The sequence below is a fragment of the Sus scrofa genome, chromosome 9 (assembly GCF_054392235.1).
Source record: "Sus scrofa isolate SSC_HxYL_T2T_F1_AM1 chromosome 9, Sscrofa_HxYL_maternal_Yorkshire_Landrace_v2.0, whole genome shotgun sequence".
In the NCBI taxonomy this organism is placed as follows: domain Eukaryota; kingdom Metazoa; phylum Chordata; class Mammalia; order Artiodactyla; family Suidae; genus Sus; species Sus scrofa.
This window is the reverse complement of record NC_139391.1, coordinates 120,610,881-120,631,309: the sequence shown is the minus strand read 5'-3', so window position 1 is coordinate 120,631,309 and position 20,429 is coordinate 120,610,881. Positions and strand designations below refer to the sequence as shown.

The following is a 20,429-nucleotide window of genomic DNA, read 5'->3' as shown; positions in this document are numbered from 1 at the left end:
ACTCTTTTCTTATTACATAGTATCTTTCTCTTTCTCTCTCTCTCTCTTTTTTGCCACACCCATGGCATGTGGAAGTTCCCAGGCCAGGAATTGAACCTACACCACAGTAGTGACCTGGATTGCTGCAATAATAATGCCAAATCCTTAATCCACTGTACCACAAGGGAACAATGTAATATCTTTTTTTAAGTGTCCTGGTAATAGTCCTTGAAGTCCATTTTGTCACCATACCCCATTTTTCTTTTGATTATTGTTTGCATTCTATTCTTCCATTCTTTTACATTTAACACATTGATGTCTCATTTTAAAATTAGGTTTCTTTTATATAGCATATATTTCCATAATGGTTTTTTTTTTTTTTTTTTTTTTTTTTTTTGTCTTTTGTGTTTTGTTGTTGTTGTTGTTGTTGCTATTTCTTGGGCCGCTCCCGTGGCATATGGAGGTTCCCAGGCTAGGGGTTGAATCGGAGCTGTAGCCACCGGCCTACGCCAGAGCCACAGCAATGCGGGATCTGAGCCGCGTCTGCAACCTACACCACAGCTCACGGCAACGCCGGATCGTTAACCCACTGAGCAAGGACAGGGACCAAACCCGCAACCTCATGGTTCCTAGTCGGATTCGTTAACCACTGCACCACGACGGGAACTCCCCATAATGCTTATTTTTTTATTTTTATTTTTTAGATCCACACCTGGAGCATGTGGAAGTTTCTACCTAGGGGTTGAATCGGAGCTGTAGCTGCTGACCTACACCACAACCACAGCAACATGGGATCCAGGCCATGTCTATGACCTACACCACAGCTCACAGCAATGTCGGATCCTTAACCCATTGAGTGAGGCCAGGGATCAAACCTGCATCCTCATGGATACTAGTCATAGTCATTTCCACTGAGCCACTACGGTAACTCCCAGTAGTGTTAATTTTTAATCCAATCTGACAAATTCTCTGTTAAATTAGTAAACTTAGACCATTTACATTTAATGTAACTACTGATATGCTTGAGTTTATTTAATTATTAATTTTCTATTTGTCTTCTTTGTCTTTTGTTCCCTGTTTCCCCTTTCTATTGATCTTTCATTATGTTCATTGACTCTTTTCTTTCTTCTTCACTTTGCTATTGAGCCCATCACTTGCATTTCAAACATTGTATTTTTTCACTTCTAAAGTTTCCATTTCATTCTGTAAAATTTTTGAAAAATAGTCTTCACTTTTTAGAGCATTTTTTAGGTTCATAGCTCAAATGAGCAGAGAGTACAGAGATTTTCTACATACATCTGCTTTCCCCTGTACATGCCTAATCTCCTTGACCCATCTGGCACCAGAGTGGAACTTTTGTTACAATTGATGAGCCTACAGTGAGACATCATTATCACCCAAAATCCATAGTTTACATTAGGGTTCACTCTTGTGTTGTACATTCCATGGCTTTTGACAAATTATAATGACAAGTATAGCTATTATGGTTTCATATAGAATAATTTCATTGCCTTGAAAGTCCTATATGCCCCATTATTCATTCCTTCCTCTCCTCTAAACCCTAGTAACCACTGATTTTTTTTTTTTACTGTCTCCATAGTTTTGACTTTCCAGAATGTTTTATTGTTAGAATCATACAGTATGTAGCCTTTTCAGATTAGTTTCTTCCATGTAGATATATGCATTTAAGTTACTCCTATGTCTTTTCATGGCTCGATAGGTTATTTCTTTTAAGTGCTGAAAATAGTTTATTGTGTGGATGTAACAGTTTATCCATTCACCTACCAAAAGACATTTTGGTGGCTTTTAATTTGGCAATTATGAGGAAAGCTGCTGTAAAAATTCTTGGGTGGGTTTTTGTATGCACAGAATTTTCAGTTCATTTGGGTAATGTCAAAGAGCGCAAATGATCAATTATGTGTTAAGTGTATGTTTGGTTTTGTAAGTTTTTTTTTTAACATTTCCTTTTTCTCTGCCCATATTTTGTTTTTTCCTTTTTTTCAAGAGTGTTAATCTTTACTCATGTAGTATAGTTATAATAGCTGCTTTAAAGTTTTTGCCTGATTATTCTAATACCCTGGTCGTCTTGGTGGGTTACATTTGTTGACTGAATTTTCCTTGATAATTTGTCATCTTTATTTGGTTCTTTGTGTGTTGAGTAATTTTGGATTATATCCTGGACATTTTAAATATTGAATTTGAATGGTTGCCATTAAAATCCTCCACACAATGTTGAACTGTTTGATTGTTTTAACAGGCCATCCACTTGGTTTATTTCAGATACTCTGACTATATTCTGGGAGTGATAGTTCCAACATCATCTCAGTTTTTGGAACATTTGCTAGGCCGCTTTGAATACGAATACATGCTTGTGCAGTTTAGGGGTAAGCCTGGATCTTGTGCCTGTTTATACACAGAATTAGGAGTGCTCTTTCTCTCCAGGATTTCCCCTCATTCATCCACCTGCAGGGTTCCCTATTCTTGGTCCTCTGGTCAGATGAGGAGTCTCTTGAAATCTTGCTGCCTGTGCTGCTATACAGTTCTTGTAATTAGGACCACTTTTGTTGCTAAGTGGAGAGAGAAAAAAGAGAAAATTTACCCAGTGATTTACTTCAATTTTGAGGGGGGGCACAAGAGTCTTTTCCTCTGTTTGACCAGAAAAATAAGGTTTCTGTTGAGATGTTAGCTGACAATGCCACTTTCCACCCTGATTGGCTTGGCTAGGGTACCACCCTTGGCAAATTCTGAGGGAACTGAGACAGAGAGAGCAAGAGACAGGGAGAAAGAGAGATGCTCTCCCATAGTCTTAGCTCAAGAAGTCCCTGTCCCTTTTTTCTACTCGTCTTTCCAGATAGGAATTTTTCTTGAAGTCTTAGCTATCTGCATTACCACCACTGCAACTCTACCATGTGACTGCCAAACTCTGAGATAAGAGAAGAAATATAAGAGGGCCCTACTCCTGCACAAATTGCTCTTAATTTGTGACTCGTTTTCTTTATTTTTTCAGAGTCCTTTGGTAGTTCTTTTCTGTATCTTGTCCCATGTTTTTCATTGCCATCAGCAAAAGAAGTAGGCTTTGGTGAACTTATTCTTGACTGCGTTTTCTTTTGCATTCTTTTTTTCACTTTTATTTCAACTGCTTCTGCCACAATACAATGACTGACACCTACCCTATGCTTTCTTTCTGTTTTTGGGAGAAGACCCTCTTCTAGGATCTCAAAATGAGGCCTTCTAACACTTGGAAATGAATTGTCTGAGGAGACACATGTACTGATAAAACAAACCCCTTTGTTGTAAAGGGGTGCTTGAACAGAAAGCAGCAGGCTAAGGGGACTCAGGAGGACTGCTCTGCCTTGTGGATCACAATTTCAGGTTTTATGGTGGTGGGGTTAGTTTTCTGAGTTGTCTCTGGTCAGTCCTCGTGCTCATGCTCATTTTTTGTCCCACTCAGGGCCCTTCTTGGTGGTATATACATCGTGAGGGTTTCTGGGAGGTTGGCAGAACATATTATGAGCTGGTGTCTCTTTTACTCTTTTTGTCCCTTATGAATTTTTTGGTTGGTTTTGGAGGCAGCTTGTTAGTTCTGTGTTCCTTATAGGGATCTCCTATTGTGAGACAACTTATGCAAATGGTTATTTTCATACCTGGCCAGAGTGAGTGGTTTCGGTCAACAGTTCCCTAATAACTACCCTCTGAGAGACTTCACATTCAAGACGCTCCTTGGGAATTGGGGATGAGGTTTCTTTCTCCGTAACTTCTTCATGCTGACATAGGGTACCATATTCAGAGTGGAAGATGTCAACATAGGTCTGTAGCATCTCCCAAGAGAAAGTTGGTTAATATTATGTCTGTGGCCTTGAGTGTAATTTAAAAATTTAAGTTAAAAAAAACTTACAAATTATCCATATTCTTTGTAGAAAAAAATAGAAAATGTAAATAATCAAAGAAACCCAAAAGTATCCCAAAGGTAAATACTGTTTTCTAGTTCACTGTTTGTATACAAACATGTTTTCCCTTAAAATGCACTAGAGCACAATAGTTAGTTGGTTAGAAGGCTAGGGAATTGGTTGAGCCTGAACTGATTCTATAGCCTTGCTTTGTTGGAGGAAAGTGTTGGGTGGAGCAGGTATTGATTTGCAAAGGTTGGTTTACATAAAGAATTTTTCGATTTTGGTATTTGGGCAAGGCTTGAGATGGGATTTCTTGGTTAGGAAAATTTAGGGCATGAAAGAATTTGGTAGTGTGTGCTATGTGCCTTTTTCTTCTGCTTTCCCAAAGAGCTCACCTATACTGTAGACTAAGGCATTCTATTACTTAGTTGCTCTGGGAAGTTTGATTACCAATATCAAATTTATATTACCAATATCTTTGTATCAGAAAGCCTGTTTATCTCCTTATTCCTTTGCCAACAAACAGTGTTATCAATCTTTTTAATCTTTGCTGACTGGTAGAGAAAATTTTTACAACATTAATTTAATTACTCTAATTTAAATGCTGCTTTTGCCTTATACTAAGTTTCTTCCAAAACCGAGACCTGTTTTTAGTTTGTGTCTTTTTTTAAAAAAATTTTTTTATTTTTGGGGTCCGTGCCCATGGCATGTGGAAGTTTGTTCCTGGGCCAGGGATGGAACTTGCATCACAGCTGTAACCAGAGCTACAGCAGTGAAAAAGCCAGATCCTTAACCTGCTGAGCCATGAGGGAACTCCTGGATACTGGATTTTAACAAATATATTTTTAGAATCTATTGAGCTGATAATATGCTTTTTCATTGTTACTCTATTAGTGAAATGAAGTATATTAATAGGTTTCCTTATGTTGAACCACATTTTCAATCCTAAAAATAATCTGTTTGTCATGGTGTATTCAACCTTGAAATACACCACTAATTTTGGTTTATGGACATTTTTGTGGGACCTTTACATCACTATTTATAAGTACAAGTGGTTTATGGTTTATTTTTTAAAGTTTTGGCATAAGCGTTACCCTCAATTTGCAAAATGAATGAGGAATTTTTTCTCTTATTTTTTTAGCTACTTAAGATAACGTGAATGTTTAATGAAAATTTAGCAAATAACATCTGACTTTTATCCTGTAGACAAACATGGAAAAATATAATAATTCATTTTACCCATTACATTTTACAGAATCAGACAGAATGTTTTTATAAGCAGTGTCTTTTAAAATAAAAATGGCAACTTAACAGTTTCTATTAAAATGCTACACCCTACTCCTTGCCCCAGTAAATGTGACCTGTCTTTCACACAAGGCTAAGTGGCAGCACATACTTTTGAACACCCACACACAATTTGTCGGGCACACACATTCCAGTTCCTCAGACAAGGTCACCAACAAGCAAACAGCTCTCCTATTTCCCTTGTTACTCATAGCGAGCATAACCACTGGCACAGGTCCTTCCTAAATTCAAGTTAGTAAACAAATCTGATGACTCAGCATCTGAATCCTTCTCACCTTCTTCTTCCTCTTCATCATCCTCTGCTTCATAGTCATCTTCTCCCTCATTGTGCTAGTCGGTATCACCATAGTTATCAGAGGCAAGGTTCTTCCAAAAGGCATCATACCCAGAAGCTCCATCTCTCTCTTCACCTCCAGTCTACCAGCCAAACTTCAGGGAGCACATTGACATGCTAAGGTTTCCTGAGTTTCATGTCCATATTTCGGGCAGGGAGGCTGTTTTCCTTTTTCTTGTTTAAACACCTTGCTCCTTGTGTGATCATCACAGAAACAAGCCTTACAACGGAGACAGGAGTGCTGACCAAGCTGATTGCATGAAACACATCTAAATGTTTCCACCTCTAAAACTTGGCAGCTGTCTTGATGTTCAAACTGATCATCTTCACAGAGAAAGTTATGTCAAAAAGAACAACCGAAGATCCTCCCTCCATGGTCCCAGATACCCCATTCACATTCCACATACTCAGCATCAGGAAGTGGGCAGGCACAGGCATGTGTCCTGAGACACTTCCTACCATGACAAACCCAAGCTTCAGAGAAAGTCACAGATTGCGCCCATATTGCAAGGCCAGTACCGTAGACACCAGCATATTTTATGACATAGTCTGAAGACTTCATCGTGCACTTTATTTTCCCACACTGTGCAGAACCTCCATACAGAATTACAAAAATAGCAAAATGTTCTATTTTTTTTGCTGCCTCTGACACTCATCACATTCCATTGAAACATTACATAGGTGTTTAGCTAAGTCAATAGTGCTTCTTGATGCTCTTAGTTGTTTTTCATATTCCGGCGGTTCTCTGCCTTCTTCCTCTCACTGGTCTTTTTTTTTTTTTTTAAGGCATTTTCCTGTCTTTCCTTGAGGGAGGCTGGGCTTACTCTGGGGGCTGAGGGGTAGGAGATGGCATGAGGCCTGCCCATAGCAGCAGTAGCAGCAGCAGCAGCAGCAGCAGCAGCAGATCCAATTCCTGGACCACAGGTCCCTTGTTTCTTTTATTATTATATGTGCTGAGTTATATAACTTAGGAGTTACCATTTGAGTCTAGAATTTTGGGGGCAACTTTAAAAGTTTCTTCTATAGTTATTGATTTTTTAAAAAAATTTCTTTTGTTAATTTTGGTACATACTAAATAATCTATCATTGTCAAATTTAATAAAATTTTGCATTGCATTTGTATCTTGAAGTGCTTTAAAAATTCTCTCCAGATTGTGCTTATGTCCCCTTTCTAAGTGCAACATTAGGTATATATTTCTCTCTTTTTGGAGAAGGTCAGATTTTCCAGATATCTATTTTGCTTTTCTTTTCAAAATAGCAGCTTTTTAAATTCATCACTAATTTTTTTCTAATCCCTTAACCTGTTTTTTTCAATGTTTAATTAAACAATGGCATAGCTGCTGATCCAAGTGCTGCTCAGTATACAATAACTAGTGTCATCAAACCAGATTGAATTTCAACTTCGAACAAAGAAACCTGATATTTCATTAATCCCTGTAACTTTATAGTAAGTAAAATAATTTCGGTTAGACATTTTATACTGTGGGATTTGAGTCAGAGATTCTCATGATTACATTTGGGATTGCATACTGATTGCCAAGAATATGATTGATACAATTGTCAAGGACAGTGGATTGAAAATATTTTATTTATTTAACAGTGAGCTTGATTTATAAGTTCAGGGAATTTGTACATTTGGTATGTGAGCCTCACTAAGTATTTTGGCCTGGTGCTCAACAAATGTTAGGGCAACCTATGGGAGACTCCTCATGTTGTGCTAGGCATTGACTCTTTTGTTTTAATTATATTTTTTATTTTCTGTATTTTGTGTGCTTTGACATTTGGAGGTGTTGCTGACTGGGGGGAGTCTGTCCCTCTTAGGGTTAGCTAATTCCTAGAGATAACAAACAACTTGCCTGCAGGCATGCCTTTGATATGCATACCAATCCCAAGTGCATAGCCCTGAATTACCCTCTTTATCAGGCTCCTAAAGTCTGGGACATGACCTCTGTCCTAAATCACCTCAGGGCCAGGTACCAGAAAACTAGGGACCACCTCTACAGCCCAGAGCCCTCTATCACTTAACTGTCCATTCCTAAGCCTGCTCAGCTGCTTACCCTGCCTTGCTCATTCCTTCCTGTGAAAACCATTACAAAGGCTTTTGGCTATGCTTTCCCCTCACTCCATCTGCCACCTGGCTAACTCTGGTGCTTCCCTGTGTGGCCCTGTGTGGTGTGGCATGCTCCCAATCTTCAGAGTGTGAGTAACCAACTATCTTTTTTGTGATAAGCGTCCCCTGATCTCTTGTCCTCATCATACCTAAAAAAACAAAATCCTGGGCACATTTTAAAACACCTTTAGTTGCTGGGTGGTAGAAAGGTCTAAGGCACACGAGGGGCAGGTTTGAGTGGTTGGGATGGGGAGGTGGAGGCATTGGGTAGGGGACTTGGGGTGCCAGAGAGTTACGTCTGGTAGGGATACAGTAAATTGTGACTGGAAAATCAGCCCTGAGTATAATCCTTCATTGAGTGGTGACACAGCTGTGTCTGATAATTAATTAGGAGTAAAGCTGGGAGTACAACTTGCCAAGACTTTCTTATCTTGTCAGACTGCCCTTTTTAGAGAAAAGACTGCATCCTTTAAGCCCATCCAGTCTCCTCAGAAGAGGAGAGCTCTTAGTAAGTTTCCAAAACCATGATAGAAGCAGCTAGAACTAGGTGCTGATGAAAAGCCAATAAAGGGGGGTATGAATGTTGGTTCCTCTTCTCCAGGAACTAAATTTTTATTTCTATTTTTGTCTTTTTAGGGCTACGCCCATGACTTATGGAAGTTCCTAGGCTAGGGATTGAAATGGAGCTGTAGCTGCTGGTCTGTACCACAACCACAGCAGCACAGGATCTGAGCCTCATCTGTGACCTATACCACAGCTCAACAGCAATGCCACATCCTTAACCCACTGAGTGAGGCCAGGGATCAAACCTGCTGTCTTCATGGATACTAGTCAGATTCCTTTCTGCTAAGCCACAGTGGGAACTCCTGGAACTAAAAATTTGGTTGGGAATTAAATACATGGTGGGTATGTACACACAGAGTACAGATTAAGAGACATGCAGTTAACCAGAGCCGCAGGAGCATGGGTCCTGAGGCTGAGAAGCTGGAGATAGGATCCAAGCTAGTTCCCGAAATGTGGGCAACACTTGGAAAGAGAGGAGGGCAAAGGGCTTCTCAGCAGGGAACAAAAGCCAGGTTGAATGAAGCTAAGGAGATATGTGCTCAGGGAAACAATGCTTAAGTCAGTTTGGGCAAAGTAAAAGTTACTGGAGATAAGTTGGAGAGGCACAGTGTGGAGGGCTTTGATGAAAGTGATGATTGAAGGAGCTGAGCTGGTGGTAGAGGCTGTGTCTGGTGCATCACAGGCCCTGAAACAATATTCTTCTGGCCAATGAAGTGCAATCTTTATGCACAAATGCCAACGACAATGGGAATTTCCCTTCATGCTAGTTTTCCTTCATACTTGTAAGAAGGCCTTCTTCTATTATTTCTGCAGCCTTTAAAATCCCATTTGATCTGAATAGCCAGCCGTTTTCCATATAACTGGATGACAAGCGTTGACTTTCCTGAAGGGGTGTTGGCTTATACCAGATTGTAAGAGTAGAGTGTTAACATTTTTAGGAATTTTGCAAGCTGGTTGTCAAATATAGCCATTATTAAAAATTAAATTACGTATACTTGCACTTAAGTAAGTCGTGCTGTTAACAAAGTTAAAAATACTAAAAACTCTTCACCTTCTAATTGTTTTAGCAACATTTAATATTATCTATCTTTTGAGGTTATTTGAATCTACTGTATTTACACAGTGGAAATATCATTTCGCAGTGGGCTTACTTACTGTGCATTGACTGCCAACTCAGTGTTCAGTGATTCCATGGTAGCAGCTTGAAATTGGTTATGACAGGAGCATCTACACCATAGAAATCATCAGATGCTACAACTCAGAGATTTTTACTCCTCTCCTTCCACTTTCCCCAGCCCAGTTGTTAAATATTATCAGCATACCACTAGTTTCTTCTCACTCCTCATTGCCAGGCTGCCACACACAGTTCACTCCCCGGTCCCACTTTGGAGCAATTGGGAACTCCAGCATCTTGATCTGTCTTTTGGGGCTGCTTAATGTGGACAGGACTGGTTTTAGTGAACATTGTAAGAATTCATCAGCCCCCTCCTCAGGACTCTATCTACAGCTCTCTGTACAACCAGAAGAGATAATTGAGTTCAAGGAGACTTGAAAGGGCTTGTCCAAAGTAAAACTCTAAAGTGGGCATCCCTTTTCTCTTTCAAGGTTTGCTAATCCCCGTGGAGAACACCATGAACACAACGTAGGCACAGACACACATCCATGTACACCCACACATAGAAAAATAAATTTATATTTTAGAGTAAAAATAGAAAATGTCCAAAGCACCCACTTTAAACAGTAAAACAGAGTTCTCAAAGCAAGCAATAACAATTTATCTTTGGACTTGATTTTATAGCCTCTGAATGGCAAGGGATGGGAGGAGTTAGGGGGGGCAGGAAATGAGACTGAGGTAGAGAATGAGAAAAGAGAAAGGAGGAGTTCCCGTTGTGATGTAGTGGAAACAAATCTGACTAGTAACCATGAAGGTGGCGGTTCAGTCCCTGGCCTCACTAAGTGGGTTAAAGATCCGGTGTTACCTTGAGCTGTGGTGTAGGTTGAAGATCGGCTTGGATCCTGCGTTGCTGTGGCTGTGGTGTAGGCCAGTGGCTGTAGCTCTGATTTGACCCCTAGTCTGGGATTCTCCATATGCTGTGGGTGTGGCCCTAAAAAGCAAAGAAAAGAAAAAAAGAAAAGAGAAGGAAAGGAAAGGGGCAGAAAAAGAGGAAAATGATGAGAAGAAAAAAATGTGTAGAGAGGGAAAATATGGAAAGGACAGGTAGGAGAGAAAGTGGTTCATGGGATGAAGAATGAGGAGCCTGCTGGGTGGTGGTTAGAGTTAAACTGCTCTGGTTTCACTTAAACGAAAGGACAAGAGTGGTGTTATTCCTACTCTGGCCAGCACTCTAGGGGTTAGTGACAATCAGAGAAGTAGGTTTTTAAAAATGAAATATAGTTGATGTACAATATTATATTAATTTCAAGCATACAACAGTGATTCAAGACTTTATAGATGATACTCCATTTAAAGTTATAAAATATTGGCTCTATTCACTGTATTGTACAATATATTCTTGTAGCTTATTTATTTTATACATAGTATTTTGTACCTCTTAATCCCCTTCCTCTTTTGAGCCCTGCACCTTTTCCCTCTCCACTGGTAGCCACCGGTTTGTTCTCTGTCTGTGTAAGTCTGTATCTGTTGCGAGACATGTTTCCCTAATTTTCTGCCTTGATTGTTGAGAGACATGTTTCTCTGATTTTCCTTGATTACCCTCCAATAGCCCCTCCTCACGTGATCTCATTTAAGAAACACAATAAAAGCAGTGTGGTTTCTGGAGGCGGGGCTTTTGGTTCCTGAGACCTTGAGTCTCCAGGGATCCCACCTTTACTCTCTCTCTGTGTCTTGATATTTTTGTCTTGCTGTTTTGTTATTTATTCCTTAAGTTCTGTAGTATCTGTTCTTCAGCCCCATCCTGCTGAGCTGGCCTCGGCAAGTGGCGCCCAATGTGGGGCGGGTAAACAGGTAGGCATGAGGAACGAAGGGCCGTGAGTACAGCGGTATTTCGTGGAAGTGCTATGGAGCCCTGAGAAGAAGGGAGGAATTTTGCGTGGCCACACTCAAAAAAAAAAAAAATCCTGCGGATAAGTTCTCTCTCTCAGGTATTTACGGGATTAAATGGGAAATAAGGTAATTGCAGGAAACCGTAATTCTTATATTTGTTTGTTAACACAACTCCTTAAAAAGGGGGGCATAAAAATAATTGAAAATAAGCTCTCAGAACTTTTTAAGACTATTGAGAAACACTGTGATTGGTTTCTTACCTTAGAAACGTTAGATTTAAACATATGGGAAAACGTAGGAATGGAGCTTAGGACATTGCATGATAAGGGTGTTTCAATTCCTCTATTTGGAATACTTGGAGCTTAATCAAATCAGTTTTAGAACCTCTACAGACTTCAGGGAAGTTAGAGGAGGATGAAGAAGGGGAGTTTGCGCCTTTGTTGGAGGAACCTAAATATGTAGTCCCTGAGCAAAACTATCATAGAGAATGTTTGGCTCCTGAGCCTTCGGCTCCAATTTTGGATACTGATATTCCTCAATTGCCTCCTATTAGGAGTAAGGTGATGAGGACTCATTAAGCCTCTACTTCTAGGGTTGCAAAGGAAATGAGTGCTCTTCCTGAATGCCATCTATCATCCATTCAACAGGGAATTTTACAGGCTTGAAGGGAAGGCGATTTGGATGCCATACGTTTAGCCTTTCCAGTAACTGTCAGGGAGACGATGACTCCAGGCATCGATCCTGCCAATCCTGATGGAGTTTATGAGTTCATTCATGAGCGCTTTCCTTTTAAAATTCTTAAAGAATTAAAACACGCTGTTCAAAATTATGGTGTTAATTCTCCCTTTACAAAAGGAATCATGCAGGGAGTAGCTGAAGGAAACCATATGATTCCTGCTGATTGTCATAGCTTAACCTGTGCTGTGCTATCTTCTAGTGAATACTTAGAATTTAAGTCTTGGTGGCAAGATCATGCCCAAATTGCTGCTACTCGTAATCAGGCTCAAAATCTTCCGATTACAATGGAACAGTTATTAGGGATTGGTCCTTGGAGTAATCTTCAGGATCAAATGAGGATGAATGATTTGGCCATTGAACAAATCAAACAATGTTGCTTAACAGCATGGGATAAAATTGAATCTAAGGGCCAAATAAATACTTCTTTTCAAGAGATCCTACAAGGTCCTAAGGACCCTTATACTGAATTTTTAGCTCGTTTACAAGAGGCGTTAAAACGACAAATGACTAATTTTGAGGTGTCTGATACTATTTTTCAATTATTAGCATATGAAAATGTGAATACTGATTGCAAAAAGGCCATAGAATTTTTAAAGGGAAAGGCTAACATTGCTGAATATATTAAAGCCTGTCAGGGAGTAGAGATGGAGTCCTTTAAGGCCTCAATGCTAGCTCAAGCGATGGCTAATTTAAAAGACAAATTTTTAGAAAAATGTTTTAATTGCGGCAAGACAGGACATACTGAAAAACAATGTCGTGCTCCTCCATGAGCCCGACCTTCCTTTCTCGGAGTTTCAGCACCTTCTAGTTACAATAATAAACAGCCCAGACTATGCCCAAGATGTAATAAAGGATACCACTGGGCTAGTCAGTGCCGGTCCATCTTTCATAAAGATGGAACCCCCTTGTTGGGAAACTCTCCTTGGGGCAAGCTTCCAGCCCCGTCAACCAAGGAAGCTTTCCCTGTTCAGAACAAAAGCCAAACTCTCAACTGAAGCGAGGTTCCCTGGGACTACACCTGTACAAGCATTTAACATCACAGTAGATCCCCTTAGTTTACAGGATTTAATTCTATTTCCCAGTGAAACTCCTATTACAACCAAATTAGAAAAACTATTACCAACTGATAGGGTAGGATTGATAATAGGAAGGGCAGGGCTAACGGAACAAGGAGTTCGAGTTCATACCGGTACATTGGATAATATAGGGGATGATAAAGTACAGGTGATGGTTTCCATTGCAATCCCTTGGAAGGTTAATAAAGGGGATTGGATTACTCAAATCTTAATTTTACCTAGAGTACAGAAGAAAAAAAAAAGGAATAATTTTAGACAGAAGCGATTTAATACCACAAGAGGGGCAGGAGTGTTCTTATCCGAAAAGGTCCTAGAGGAACGACCCACTTGTCAAGTTATCATAAATGGGAAATCTTTTAGAGGACTAATTGATACTGGGGCTGTTGTTTCAATCATTAGCCATTTACATTGGTCAGACACCTGGCCTCTTCAGCCAGCTGATATTGAAGTCACTGGGTTAGGAAGAACAGAAGGTCTCAAAAGGAGTGTCCAATGGCTTAATTGTGAAGGACCGGATGGGCAGCCAGCTAAATTGAAACCTTATGTTGCTCAACTCGCTATTAATCTCTGGGGGAGAGATTTATTACAATAATGGCATGCAGAAATTTACCTAGCACCAGTAGATCAATATAGTCATCAAAGCCAAAAAAAGTTAGTGAAACAGGGCTGCAAACCTGTCGAATCTGAGATTAAAGTGGAAAAAACTGGTGTGGGACATCGGCCTTTTCATTAATGGCCACTGCTGGTAAAAACCGTTATACTTCTCCTGAACCTATTCGATTAAAATGGACTACAGAAAAACCAGTTTGGGTTGAGCAGTGGCCTCTTTCTTCAGAAAAATTATAAGTTTTAAATAATCTTGTCCAAGAACAGTTAGAGAGGGGCCATATAGAACAATCCTTTACTCCTTGGAATTCGCCAGTGTTTGTTATACAGAAAAAATCAGGAAAATGGAGATTGTTAACAGATTTAAGAGGAGTAAATGCTGTAATTCAGCCTATGGGTGCCCTTCAGCCAGGCTTCCCATCTACTAGTATGAGACCAGCAGGCTGGCTGTTAATCATACTGGATTTAAAAGACTTTTTTTTCACAATTCCTTTACACCCAGAAGATAGGGAAAAATTTGCCTTTTCAGTCCCAGTGATAAACAATATAGCCACTAGAAAACTATCAATGGAAGGTCCTGCCTCAAAGTATGTTAAACAGCCTACCTTGTGTCAATATTATGTGGCTTCAGTTACTGAGCCAGTTCAACAACAATTTCCTAAATGCTATATTATTCATTACATAGATGATAGACTTTGTGCTGCACCCTCTCGGGAGCAGCTGCTTGAAGTTTTTCAGTGCTTGCAATCCTGTCTAAAAGGAGCAGGATTGATTATTGCTACCAATAAGATTCAAATGAAAAGTCCATATCAATATTTGGGAACTGTGGTGGAACATAGCACTGTTCACCCTCAAAAGGTAGAATTAAGAAGAGATCACATTAAATGATTTACAAAAACTGTTAGGAGATAGTAATTGGCTCTGACTGTATTTGGGGATTCCTACATATGAATTGTCAAATCTATTCTCCTTACTTAGGGGAGATTCTAAATTACACAGCCCCCACTCTCAAACTGCAGAAGCGGAAAAGGAACTAAAAAAGATTGAAAATAAAATACAAAATTCCCAACTAAGTCGGGTCAATCTAAAACAGCTCATTCAGTTAGTAATTATGCCTTCTCCTCATTCTCCCATGGGAATATTGATGCAATTAGAAAATATTCTTGAATGGCTTTTTCTTCCCAATAATGTCATGAAATCTTTGTCTCCGTGCCTGGACTTGATGACACAACTTATTCTCAAAGGTTGTACTCGTTGTGTACAAATGTCTGGAAAAGATTTGAATCATGTAATTGTTAGTTTAACTGTTAAGGAAATCCAAAATTGTTTTCAAAACCATATAGGTTGGCAAATTGCTTTTGCAGATTATGTAGGATCAATAGATAATCATTATCCAAAAAACCCTGTTCGACAATTTATAAAGCGAACTCAATGGATTCTTCCAAAAAAGGTGAAGGATTCACCCATCATTGAAGCATCTGTGATCTTTACTGATGGGAGTAGTAAAGGGATGGCCGGTTATGTGGCTAATCAAAGATTATAGAAATGCCTGGAGCTTTCTGCTCAACAGGCTGAATTAACTGCTGTAATCCATGCCTTGAGGGACTATCCTGAGCCAATCAATATTCTTTCTGACTCAGCATATGTAGTTCATGCTGCCAAAATGATTGAAACCGCTACCATTAAACAAAATTTACCTATCTTGTTATTAGATCTATTTACAGAATTACAGACTGTTGGGAAAGAAGATACTCATTTTATATCACTCATATCAGAGCACTTACTAACTTACCGGGACCTCTAGTTGAAGGTAATAAAGAAATTGATTGCTTGGTAACACCTGTGTTACAAGAAGCTCAACATTTTCATGATTTAACACATGTAAATGTTCAAGGCCTTAAAGAGATTTGGAATAACATGGGCTAAAGCTAAGACAATTGTCCGTCAATGTTGTGCATGTCAAACTATTAACAATCCTTCTCAATCTGAGCCTGGAGTTAACCCTAGGGGACTTGTCCCAAATGCACTCTGGCAAATGGATGTTACTCATTATTCATCTTTTGGGAAATTATCATTTATTCATGTATGTATTGACATTTGCTCTAAATTTATTTGGGCTACTGCTCAATCTGGTGAATCTGCTAAACACGTTATGTGTCATTTATACGCCTGTTTGGCAGTCATGGGCCTGCCACAAGCAATTAAAAGTGATGATGGTCCAGTTTATATCAGTTCTCAATTTAAAACATTCCTGGATACATGGCATATTGCTCACTCCACTGGTCTCCCTTACAACCCCCAAGGACAGGCTATTGTGGAACGAGCCAATTTACATGTAAAACAGGCTCTTCAAAAACAAAAAGGGGGAGACACAGTAATAGTTAAGTCACAACAGACACTTTTGAATAAAACTTTATTCACTTTAAATTTTTAAAATTTGGCCCCTGATGGAAAAAAAAGCGGCTGCAGAGAGACATTTTAATACGGAACGAAAAAAGATTAACTTCCCTCAGGCTGAACAGCCCTTGATTTGGTGGCAGGATCCATTAACAAACTTCTGGTCCCCTGGAAAACTTACTACGTGGGGTAGGGGATATGCTTGTATTTCACCAGGTCATGGATTACAACCACAACCTATTTGGATTCCATCAAGAAGAATCAAACCATATCATGAGTGAGTCTGCAGAGCATTCCTTGACTCCAGATCCCAAATGATAATGATAAGGGCTCATCTTCCCACTTCAAACATCTAACCAGAGAGGCTGAAAATCTATTAAGAGAAGGACTCAGAAAGGTGTTGAGAAAACATAAACCAAGGAACGCAGAAACTATGAAGGGCCAAATAGTGTTAAGGATAAATTCATAGCTTAATTGGTGCCAGATATATGGAGAAAGCCCCCCAAAATTGGCTTTTGGCCCTGCTCAGGACCTGGAGCACCCCCCCCAGAATAACAACTCAAATATGTTACAGTCGGGGCCAGGAAGAATGAAAAGAGCACAAGAAGAGAGATAGAGAAAAGGCTGAGGCTCTAATGAGTCAACCTGGGAGTTCCCAAGGTGCAAGGGCTAAGGCAGAGACCTATGATTGGAGCCTCTTTCCTAGAGATCACTGGGAGAGGGACTGCCCCTGAAGACGAAGGTCTCTGTGGTTGACCCCTCAGGTCCAGGATCAAGACTGATGGGACATTTCCATAATGGCTCCTTTCATTATCACCATTCAGGAGCCCTGGGTGACTCTAAATGTAGGAAGACAGCCTATTGACTTCGTCTTGAATATGGGAGCCACTTTTCTGTCCTCCTCTCCAATCCTGGGCCCCTTCTTCATAAATCTGCCACATTCTTGTTTCTGGCAAGCTGGTTACAAAATTTTTTTACACCTTTTTGAGTTGTGACTGGGAATCCGTTTTCTTCTCTCAATGCCTTTCTGATTATTCCAGGGAGTTCAACTCCTCTTTTGGAAAGAAATACTTTGTGGGAGGTTGGAGCCTCAATTTATATGCCAATAGAACTTAAAGTTTATATCTGCCTTCAGTGGACTAGATTTAAAGATGCCTTTATTTCTGCATTTCGTTGACTAAGGCCTTGATATTATTATATTCATTTGTTTATTTTTATATTATACATATGAGTGATGACATACAGTATTTGTCTTTCTCTGGATTATTTCACTTAGCATGATACCCTTCAGGTCCACTCATATTGTTGCAAATCGCAACATTTTATGCCTTTTTTATGGCAAGTAATATTCTACTTTATTATTATGTGTGTGTGTGTATGACAGCTCTATCTTTGTTTTAAAATTTTATTTGAATTTTTTTTATGGCTGCACTCATAGAATATGTATGTTCCCAGGCCAGGGATTGAATCCCAGCCACAACTGTGACCTACATCACAGCTGTGGCAATGCCGGATACTTTAATCCACTGGGCCAGGCAGATTGAACCCAGTCCTTAACAGCAACCAGAGCTACTACAGTTGAATTTTTAACCCGCTGCACCACAGAGAGAATTCCTGAATATTTTAAAAAAAATTTTATTGAAGTATAGGAGTTCCCATTGTGGACACGGTGGAAATGAATCTAACTAGTATCCATGAGGATGCAGGTTTGATCCCTGGCCTCACTCAATGGGGTTAAGGATCCGACGTTGCCATAGGTTGCAGTGTAGGTCACAGATGTGGCTCAGATCCCATGTGGCTGTGGTTGTGGCTGACCTACATCAGCAGCTGTAGCTCCAATTTGACCCCTAGCCTGGGAACTTCCACATGTTGCACGTGCAGCCCTAAAGAAAAAAAAAATTATCGAAGTATAGTTGACTTACAATGTTGTGTTAGATTCAGGTGTACAGCAAAGTGAATGAGTTATACATATATCCATTCTTTTTCAGATTCTTTTCCCATATAGGCCATTACAGGATATTGAGTAGGTGTCCCTGTGCTTCTTGTTATTGATTGTGTATAGTGTGCCTCTGGGAATCCCAACCTCCCAATTGATCCCTGCCTTTAACATTTCCCCTTTGACATCTTCTTCACCTGTTGATAGAAGCTTTAGTCTGATTTGCCATTTTATTGTTTAATTTTGACAATGAGAGTATTTTTCTCATGGAATTTTGGACATTTTCACCTTGTGGAAAAATTATTTAGAATTTAAAATTTTAGGGAGTTCCCATTGTGGTGCAGTGGTTAACGAATCCGACTAGGAACCATGAGGTTGCGGGTTCGGTCCCTGCCCTTGCTCAGTGGGTTAACGATCCGGCATTGCCATGAGCTGTGGTGTAGATTGCAGACGCGCTCGGATCCCATGTTGCTGTGGCTCTGGTGTAAGCCGGTGGTTACAGCTCCGATTGGACCCCTAGCCTGGGAACCTCCATATGCCGTGGGAGCGGCCTAAGAAATAGCAAAAAGACAAAAAAAAAAAAAAATTTTAGCAGTTTATTTTATATTATATAAGTATAGCTGGTATTTTGCTTTGATGGATTTTAAACTGACAGGTTTAAAATGCCTCATCTCACAGTGTCCATAGATTACATCTGGAAACAATGTTTATTTAAAAGTAAATCTGTTTTTGGTCTATTTAGGACTTGGTATGAAAAGCATACAATGCAAGCAAATACACTTGAGAGAAGATATTTTAACAGGAGGCTTCACTGGTTTATTTATTTAACAGCATGGAATGAAATTCTTGTTTCTTACTTGAATGAGAAAGTGAAAAAGGCCCAGTCATCCTCCAGGAAGAAAATCAGATTCTGATTGAAACTTCAGCAGAAGTTGGGAAGCGTGGAAGAACAGGATCATCTTCCAGCAGGTGCAATTGAGAACATAGAACATATAGAACTGGGTTTCCCACCCATGAGGTGGATAGATTTGAGTAATTACTTACGAGTTGTGTTCTGGGTGGCAGTGGTAGGGGCAAAGGGTCACGCTTTCTTCTTGGGCACAAGCAAGTCTGTAGAATCATTCAGCAGCTTTACTGGCAGACTTAGCCTGTGTCCTAGTGTCATGGACTGTCACCTATAGCAATAACTGGTGGCCTTTAACTTCTCATCAGAGACAACATTCCCCTCTTCCTCTCTTCTCTTGCTCTTTCTCTCCTTGACTTCTGTGAGGGGTAGCAGGATCATGACCAGCAGCTGACACTTAGGGCACAGGAGAGTAATGCTCAGGGACAGCATGACATTTTCTGAGGAGACCTGGTAGATGGAGGCTGCTAGTGCCCCCTTTTGCACGTGCTATAGGCAGTTGGCGATCAAAAGGGATGCAGCTGTGATCAGCAATGGCAGTCTTATTTTGGGTAGGTAGAAAATGGCAGAGCAGAAGAAAGAAACAAGAGGATGCAAGACTGATCAGGGAATTATCTGAGTGAAAAGACTCCCACTGGCCGTAACAGTGTCAGATATTTGCAGGTACAGCACGTTGTTGATTAGAAAAGAACCTCCTTGTTCTGAAATGTCTTCATCAGTGAAAGTGAAGGAGATGAGTTCAGCAGGGACACAGTGAATGCAAGTCTACTCCTCTGCATTGAAGGGGCCTTGGGACTGGTCTGCAGAACTCAAACTTACTTTCTGTAACAGCTTCTCCTGGCTCTCAGCCTACACACTTTTCTCTGTCTCTGAGTTCCCACAGCCTCAAGTTTAGCATGAAGTGGTGGTTGATGGTGGGAGCAGTCTCAAATTGTTTTGCAAGTTTTTAACTTAGCTAGGTCAGGGATTATGTTTTGTTTTACCTCATACCCTCATTTATTTGTCCCATAGTAGGAGTACAAAAAATACATTCTAATTGGAAATAGATGGTGTAAAGAGTTCTGAACTTGGAGGCAGATGATCTGGACTTTAATTCGTTTTTTTTTTTTTTTTTTTTTTTTCTTTTTATGGTTGTACCTGGGACGTATGGAAATTCCCAGTCTAGGAGTCAAATTGGAGCTGCACCTGCTGGCTTATGCGACAGCAATGCCAGATCCAAGCTCCATCTGCAACTACACCACACCTCGTGGCAATGCTGGATACATAACCCACTGAGCAAGGCCAGGGTGAAACCCACATCCTCACAGACACTATGTTGAGTTCTTAACCTTCTAAGCCACGATGGGAACTCCTAATTTGGTTTTATGCTTTTCTGCTTTCTTCACTGGGTTGATATAAGAATTCATGAAAAATGCTGTTGGTTCACAAACTGACCCATGTACATGAAGGGCAGAGACTATTCCAGGGAGAAGAGAAAAGACGCATACCATTCTAGATGGGTAGGTAGGTGATGGTTTTAATAAGCAAGGAAACTTACGTGCAAGGCTTGCCTTGGGTGGCCACAAGACGAGTAGATCTTGGTATCT

At 40.1% G+C, this 20,429-nt stretch overlaps 1 protein-coding gene and 1 pseudogene across 10 annotated transcripts in view; one reads left to right on the top strand and one right to left on the bottom strand.

The window, feature by feature from the left end:
• Positions 1–20,429, top strand: part of TNFSF4 (TNF superfamily member 4) — a 328,053-nt gene that overhangs the window by 27,137 nt on the left and 280,487 nt on the right. The gene's annotated exons all lie outside the window — the stretch shown is intronic.
• LOC100623192 (zinc finger protein 330 pseudogene) lies at positions 5,358–6,374 on the bottom strand (annotated as a pseudogene).